Here is an 8,354-nt window from a genome sequence, read left to right as displayed (position 1 = left end):
GTAACACTGCTCTCACACACTGCTCTAACACACTGTCAGAACTGCGCAATCCTCAAGGAACCTTCCCTTGACTACATGGATGAGTTTCCTTTATAGGAAAACACATGCAACTGATAATACAATGTCCTTGACATTTAGTTCAATTTGGTCTTTCTCATAATGGACATGCATGAGTTTCTAATGAGGGAATCTTCAATTATCTGGAGTACACTAGTTGAGTGCATGCATGCATCAATTGACTGATAACTCTCAATTATTTCCTCAAACAATTTGGAACTAATTCAGAATATCTTCCATCTTGAACATCGGACTAATTCAGACTATGAAACTGCACATGGCTCTCATTAAATCAGTTATAGTTACTTTGATGGTTACTCGTTGATTCTATCAGTAGTCATATGCTCGTCAAAGAGATTAAGCCATGCATGTCTAAGTACCATGGAAACGATGTGAGTTGTGACTACACTACCTTCTGTTTGGTAATTTCAAATGTGAATCTGAATTGCAGAAATCATGCCCGAATCTAGGCTAGCCTCTAGCCAATTTTTGTAGACTGAAAAAGGAATCTCTGTGCTTTGCAAGCCAAGATCTGGAGTAGCGCTTTCCTTTATGAAGGGAGAGCCTGACAGAAGGTAGCTTTCTCGCAACTGCTTTCCAAATCATGTGCACAGCATCATCAGGCTGAGCTGGATACTGATACTCAAAATGGTGGCTGACTTCCTTCAACTTTTGCCACATGCGGGTCCATTCTTCCATTTTAACACTATTAAGCAATCTTATCAAAAACCCTTTTTTGACAACATCAGCAGATTGTACAAAAATGCAAAATTCTGTATAATCAAGGACATCCTCATAAGGAAGCTCAATCTCATCGCTAATGATAACAGGAACGCAATGGCTAGCAATAGCATCAAAGAGCCGATTTGAAGAGGGTGTATCGCCTGCAATGTTTAGGCAAAACTTTGAAGACCGCATGCCTTCAGTTGCTTTTCTTATTCCATCCCTCTGTGTATTCCCAGAAGTAAAATGTACTTCCTTTTCATCCTTCAGAAGAGCATAGAGCTTTTGTCTAATATATCCACCCTGATAATAATAAACCAAGTCAGCAATGGACATTGAAGGTAAATTCAACGTGTTCGCTTTTGAAACAAAATAAATATGGAATCAAATTCATGGGCTTGTGGTGCCTCAAGAAGGGATTCCTACCAACAACAGGCTGCATGCAAGCACACTTTAAAGAGGCCAAAATAATGGTGGAAATAATTGCATTTGGATTCAAGAACTCACATGCTTCCTGTAAATAGCACCTTGAAAGAAAAGGAGAATGCTTCGGCTTTCAAATGATGAAGAATCCTTTGCAAGGGAAGGAACAACATGCTTGTAAGGAGCCACAACATCCTTCTCTACGTTGCCTACCAAAGGTGAATATCGTCCAAAGTCAGCTACAATGAACATTGCCGACCGAAGCTGCTCCCTTGCTATTACCATGCTATTTGGATGATGCATAACTATTACATGATTCTTCCCCCCTGATCTCCTCCAGGCCTCCTGACCCATCAAAAAATGCACCAATTTCTCCTGCAAAAGTTCATTTTTACTCTTATGCCCACGGGTCTCAACTTTTGAATGCCTGTTATAACTCAATGAAGAAAAAAAGGGCACAAAGAAAACATCAGCCTCTTTGGAATTTTCAACTCTCCGGGCACTGCAAGGAGAGTTTCTGCCTGGTATGTTCGAAGACAGTAGATCCAAGGTAAGCCAGTATTCTGGACTGTGCTACAAATTGAGTCCGCCCGGATATCGAGGGATTTCAGTGAGATTTGACGGCCATACACTCTTTTCTGGCTTCCAATCTAACATACCAAAATGGAATTCAGGTGGCATATTATACATAAAAACCTTCAACACTGCGTCTTTCGGGTTGCCCTGTCTCTTATTTGGCTCTGAACCGGTGGGAGTTCTATTCTTATCTGTAAATTCATCTGTCCCGATTCCAGAAGAGGAGATTAAAGATGGCTGCAATTCATCTGAAATTTCATACAACAGCTTCTTATCCTCTAAGATAACTTTTACCTTAGGATCTGAGAATGGAGAATACTGATCTTTGCCAAGAGGCTGACTTGAAATTTGAAGAAAAGCCAGAGAACTGAGCAGAGCCAATGCCGAGATCAGAAAAAGCAGGCACAGTGTCAATTTCTTAGGTTGACAACATTTGGAATGCATATTTTGCTCAGTCGTGGTTAAACTATATCGACTCAATATGAATCAATAGGATTCCCCTTGAACTCCAGTTGCAGGAAAAAGCAAGATGGGTGTGGACAGAAACACCTAAAAAACAACAGTTCCCTTGGGCTTCAGCAATGTTTACATGGAATGACACACAGGTCAGAAAATATATAAATTTTCTTACTAACTTGCACAAGAATTGGGATGGTTCATCGCAGGCCCAGTAAGAAAAATACAATTTGCATCACATTCAGATCTGTATGCTTCTCAAAAACAAATCATATAGAGCTCAACTTTCATGCAATGAAACCAATTTCCCTGAGATAAGGTAATAGAGAAATGGGCAATTTATCATAAACCTATCACAGAAAACAAAGATGGGTATTGACAAAATATTAAAAAACCTAATCCCCAGGTTTATGGAGGCAAGATGGGCCTCCATAAAACATCAGTAATAACTCCTCTTTTCCATTTGGGTTGACTTCTGAAAATCCCTTGCAGAAATCACTAAGCATGCTTATTTATATTTAATTCATAAGCAGACTGGCCCAATAATTAACGGTGAAGGAGGAGAATTTGTCTTACAGCAGCTGAGAAACAGGGTTAAATCTTCAACAGCCCATCGTAGAATTCCTCAATCAGATAGCTGGATATCGTCCCCTATGGGACCCTGGTCCTCATTCCACCGAACTCATTTGCCTTTCTCTTCCGTCATTCTTTATTACTGGTATTTTTCACAGAGATCAAGAAGTTGAAAATAATTATTTTGGAATCGCAGATCCCTGATTTTGGAGTTTTATTTTTGGCCCATGAACTCTGCAATACCCGCCCTCCAGAAGGACCATGACGCCAACTCCCCGGGTTCGAACAGTGGCGCGGGATCCGGCTCCTTGTAATCCTTTTCCCTCGTCTGTGCCGCAGTCCCCAGCGGCTGCCTCTCGGAATACTTGTTCGCCCCGAGCTTAACGTTTTCTTCTTTTCCTTCCATTTCAACACAAAGAACCAGAGGATTTCAACACAAAGAACCAGAGGATTCTGAGACTGTCTGAACTCAGTCGAAACAAGGAGCTCCCCGGAACAATACACCGCGGGCTCGTCCCGATCGGAGTAGCCTGTCAGGGGATGTCAGGCCCCAATCCGATTTTTTGTCAGGCCGTGGCAGGAATGTCAGAATTGCCTGGGAGGGTGGCGGAGAAGCGGAGAAGGAGGGTGGCGGAGCTCGGGAGGGTGGCGGAGCTCGGGAGACATTCCCGGTGGCCGGAGCCGGACGATTTTCCGGCCGGTGCCGGAAAACGGGCCATTCTACCGCCTAGATAGACTACTCCCTGCCTTTTTCATGCGCGTCCATCCACGTGACAGCTTTTTGGCCATTCAACAAATGCACGCTTCCGATAAATTAGTGAAGAAAGTGGTGTATGGGCACGCATTTCTGTGATTTGACAGGCATATACGACAAACGAAATGGTTATCATGAAACGAAGGGTAGAGGGTTGAAAATGGAGGAAAGACCACATAATTTGTTGTCGTGCCCAAATCGGTGTTACAATCTTCTAGGGTTTAACAATTTTTCTGTTCTTACGATCAGTTTTTCGTACGTACGTCACGTAAATCAATTGGGATCGTTAGTCTATTTCTTTTGGTCACTCTGCTTCCAATTTTACTGCTGGGCTTCAACTTTGTGCAGGATTATTGATCGATTCTAAGCAGTGCCGAAATGGTGCATTCTGCGCTTAAATATCGTAAAGCCCGTCACGTGTACTAAAGAGGAATAACCAAAGATAATTCGAGACGAAAAATAACTAAAAGGAAACAAAAAAAACGTTTACATAATATAAACGATGTTACATATGCAGAATTTTCTATAGCTTTTTCGAGAAAGCATAAATAGCCTTTAAAAAAAAATACTAGGTACAAGAGAAAAAATACAGTACAAAATTTTACCGTGAAGCATTCAATCTAGGCAACAAAAGCCCCAAAACAAAGACATTGCCAAGGAAGAGCAACCACCATCACCCAAAGGCAAAGGACCCTTGACTGCTCCCCAATCAATGCCGTCATGTCTAATAGTTCATTCTTGCTCATTGATCCCTCTCTTAGATAGCTGGTTTGCCTTAGAGTTCTGCTCCCCGTAGATGTGGCAGAAAGAAATTGATTGGAAGTCATTCTTTATTGCTTGAATTTGCAAGATTCAATGGGATAGAGATGGCACGGAAAGCAAGTGCACTCTCTTGATCTAATCAAAGGTAACCTTAGAATTACTTTCGTAGGAATTGTAGGCAAACAAGGAACACCATTTTTCTTCAACAAGCAGAGGATCTCATAGTTCAAATGTCCAAATCTAGCATGCCATAATAAACTTGATGGAAGTGTACCTTCTTCATAAGGAGAATTGTATGAGAAATGTTGTGCACGAGCAGAGGTACCCTGTAGTTTGAGAAGCCTTTCTTCTTCTATCCCCGTCATGACAAGTGAGTGGTCTGAAGCTTTTCTCACCTCAAGCTTGCCATCAAACATATGAATGGAGTGTCCTTTTTGGCGGATGTGGACCAAACACAACAAGTTTCTCCTCAGTTGTGGGAGATATAGAACATGATGCAGAAGAAAGTTTGGAAGACCGGCCAATTTAAGCTTGATTGTGCCAAGCCCTGATGGCTTGAGTTTTGATTGGTCTACAAAGTATACTGCTCCATCAACATTGTCAATAAATTCTTCAAAAAAATCTTTTCTATGAGTCACGTGGCAAGTTGCTCCTGAATCAAGCAACCAATCATTTTTCCAAGAAGCAAGTGAAGCATTAAATAAGTCTTCATTTACTCCAATATTACATTGTGCCAGAACATAATGAGCGGATTTAGGTGCTTTACCTTTGTCTGTGTCATTAGTTTTACCTTTGGGCTGGTTTCTTTGCTGCACAATTTTGTCCCAAGGTAATTTGCATGTGGAGGCATCACGTCATCCATTTCTTTTACAGCGTATGCAGCGCAAATCTAACTTTTCTCCTTGAGAGTGTCTGCCCGCCCTACCTCTGAAATATCTTTCTCTTCCTCTTCAACCACCTCTTCCTCTGGAAGAATCTTGAGCAACATTATTTTCTCTTTGAGAAAGATACACAGCCTCTTTAGAAGATTCAGGGGCTATCTTCTTTCCAAAATCTTTCTGTTTCAGCAAATTTTTTCACAAGATAGTCAAAGGTAATATCTTTGAGATTTCCATCTGCTTGCAATGACTCAAGATAATTGGAGTAAGCAAGATAAAGTGCCTGGAGAAAAGCGATCATAGGAATATCCAATTCAACCTTAGTGGTTTTGATATCATGCATTATAGATTTTACTTTGGATGCAAGAGCAAGAGGATCATCATTTTGTAATTCAAGAGTGAAGAGTTTAATCATGAGTTGAACAACTTGAAGTACAGAGTGTGAGTCATAGAGTCCCTTTAGTTTTTATAAGGCTTCGAAAGAATTTGAAAATGGTGAAATATGGTGACTCACCTCTTCACTTACTGATGCTGCAATTAATGCATAAGCCTTGTTGTTCTTATTTTCCCAAATGGAAAACTCCTTATCTGAGGTAGGCTGTTTTGGTTCTTTATCTTTGTCTCCAACACACACTCCTTTCCAGGACTCATTGAAAATGAGGGTGTTTTATTTTTCTGGACCACTCAGGATAGTTCTCCTTGCTAGTGAGAACTACTCCCACAATAAACATGTTTGAATGCATCGTAAAATCTGTGTACTGTGGGAAAAAAAATACTTTTGCTACAAAATTTTACTCCTAAATTTTTTTTATTCTGATATATGGAGAGAAAGGTATCACTGTACAAAATGTAATACCATACACTGCAATATCATTCAGCATAATAACATTCACCATTCACTAACTCTAATATTCAATACACATTTACAATGCAACAACAACACAACATTGCAACAACAACGATATATCAATCTTCACATAATTTGAACCAAAAATACCATGCCAAAACACAGCATTGCAGCAATAAGTACAATATGATATGTAAAAGATCAGATTTATTTATATGGAGGAAAGAATTTGTATGGATAGGGAGCAGTGTATGGAGGAGTGAATTTATTGATACTGTGAGTTAAGAGGGCAATGACAGCTATGATACCTTCGTATGGAAGCAGCGCAACGTGGGAGGAGGGTGTGCTTAGGCCTAGTGATCAAAGGTATGAACGCTGATACCAAAGCATTCACCATGCAGTAGCTTACCGCATAGTGTTTGCAGTGCAGTGCGAATATCACACGATACCACAGTGTTGTAGAAAGAGTCAATTGTGCATTAGCCAAGCATTCACCGGGGAGGAGGCCGAGGGTGCTGTAGGAGGCAACGTTCAACGAGGAGCAGCGCTCAACGCATTGAGGGTAGACAGAGGATGTAGCACAAAAATTGGGACAGTATTATAGAGATTTTACAGATATTTGACATAGATGACAATCTACAAAAATGCAGAACGGAGGAAGGAAGGAGTTACAAATTAAAGAGAGAAGCAAAAAATGGCGCTGCATGTGATACCATTCAGACCAAGAGGTAACTCCTCAAAACAATTCATGATATTTATTTAAGTTGGTCTTTATTATATACATGAGAGAGAGACTATTCATTTCATCTCCCGGTGACTCTTCATCTTTTCTATTATTTATTTACATCAATCACAGTTGTTCACCCAATCCTGATGATTAGGTGTCAACAAATTTGATAATAAATCATTTAATGTTAATTTATGGTTTAAACTCGTAAATTTAAATTAACTTGATAATAAATTTGAGTTTAATTAGATAATAGTATTATTATTCTTCTTCATTATTATTCTTAAATGTTTAAAAAAAAAAAATTTAAAAATATAAAAAAATTTATATTATCAAAATTATATAATTATTTTATATATATTTTTAAATATTTAAATAAACTATTTGAATATGCATGTTCACTAATTAATTTTAATATTAGTATGATTCATATATATTAAAAAGAGTTATATACATATATGATGATGATGATGATGATGATTAACGTCTATTAAGACTAACTAAGACTAATGCCACCTATCTGAGTTCAAGAAAAGAAAAATAATTTTATTGAAATTCTTCAAAATCTTGTTTTAATCATCAAAGAGAAAGGAAAGAAGTGCTCAAAGATCACTATAGTTGGGTTGGCTTAATAAGTCAAGAAGGTTGGAAGTGTGCCAATGTTAAGGAATTGAGAGTGGATGTGACTAAGAGCCGAACAGTCTAAAAAGAAGTGTTTTTCATCTTCCACCTTCTTGACACATTCTATCTCTCCTAGGTAGTCTTGGGAGTAGACCACTACCCAGTTTCACTTCCAAGATCATGAGAATTTCAGTACCCAGGAAAAAAGATAATTAAAATTAACATAAAAAATCAAATAGTTTTTTATTAAGAGCAATAAGAGGGAAATGTTTAATACATTCATTTCTTAACATAAAATTATATCATGTATATGAAAAATACTAATAATATTTAAAAAAAATCAACTTGAATCATAAAAAAAATGTTTCAGTAAGAAGGATTAATATTCTAATAACAAAATAACATTTTAATTTTAATTTCAATATCAATTATGTATATATTATATATGGTTAAATGATACTTGTGGTCAAAATATTTCTTGATAGTCTTACACTTTTACATTTTCACTTTTTTCTCAATTATATTTTTTTACCAATTTTGTTAGATTTTTTGGAATTGCAAGTTTATGTTAAATAGACTATATAATCCAAATGCCCAATAAAATTTAAGGAGTTGAACTCATTTATACATTCAATGGTGTAGTAGAAACAATTAAAAATTTTAAGTATATATAATACGAGTAGAGATCAATGTTAACCACATATCTATAAGTCTCTAAAAAGCTTAAATTTATTGAGATACAATATTTTTTAGCTCAAATTTTACAATTTGAAAGAAAGTACACTCCAAAATTTCTTATTTTCTTAATATTTGCTAAAAAATAATATCAACCAGCGAACACCTAAGCGGAGGTTTACAGGTAGCGGTGAGGGAGGTGATGGACCAACAAAAGGGTTTACCAATAGGGGGGCGGATCTGACACCCGGGGATTACCAATAGGGTTTACCAAATAAAGGA

General features: G+C 37.9%; 1 pseudogene across 1 annotated transcript; it reads right to left on the bottom strand.

The window, feature by feature from the left end:
* Positions 1–302: 302 nt before the first annotated feature.
* Positions 303–2,312, bottom strand: LOC149266895 (putative arabinosyltransferase ARAD1; annotated as a pseudogene). The gene is made up of 2 exons (XR_016253035.1): positions 1,288–2,312; positions 303–1,083 (listed from the first exon to the last, which is right to left on the bottom strand). The product of XR_016253035.1 is annotated as a putative arabinosyltransferase ARAD1 (transcript).
* Positions 2,313–8,354: the final 6,042 nt, after the last annotated feature.

The sequence above is a fragment of the Pinus tabuliformis genome, chromosome 6 (genome assembly GCF_031772625.1).
Source record: "Pinus tabuliformis cultivar Carrire ecotype Pingquan chromosome 6, CPIR1, whole genome shotgun sequence".
In the NCBI taxonomy this organism is placed as follows: Eukaryota; Viridiplantae; Streptophyta; class Pinopsida; order Pinales; family Pinaceae; genus Pinus; species Pinus tabuliformis.
The sequence above is the reverse complement of the archived record's forward strand: the minus strand, read 5'-3'. Positions and strand labels throughout refer to the sequence as shown.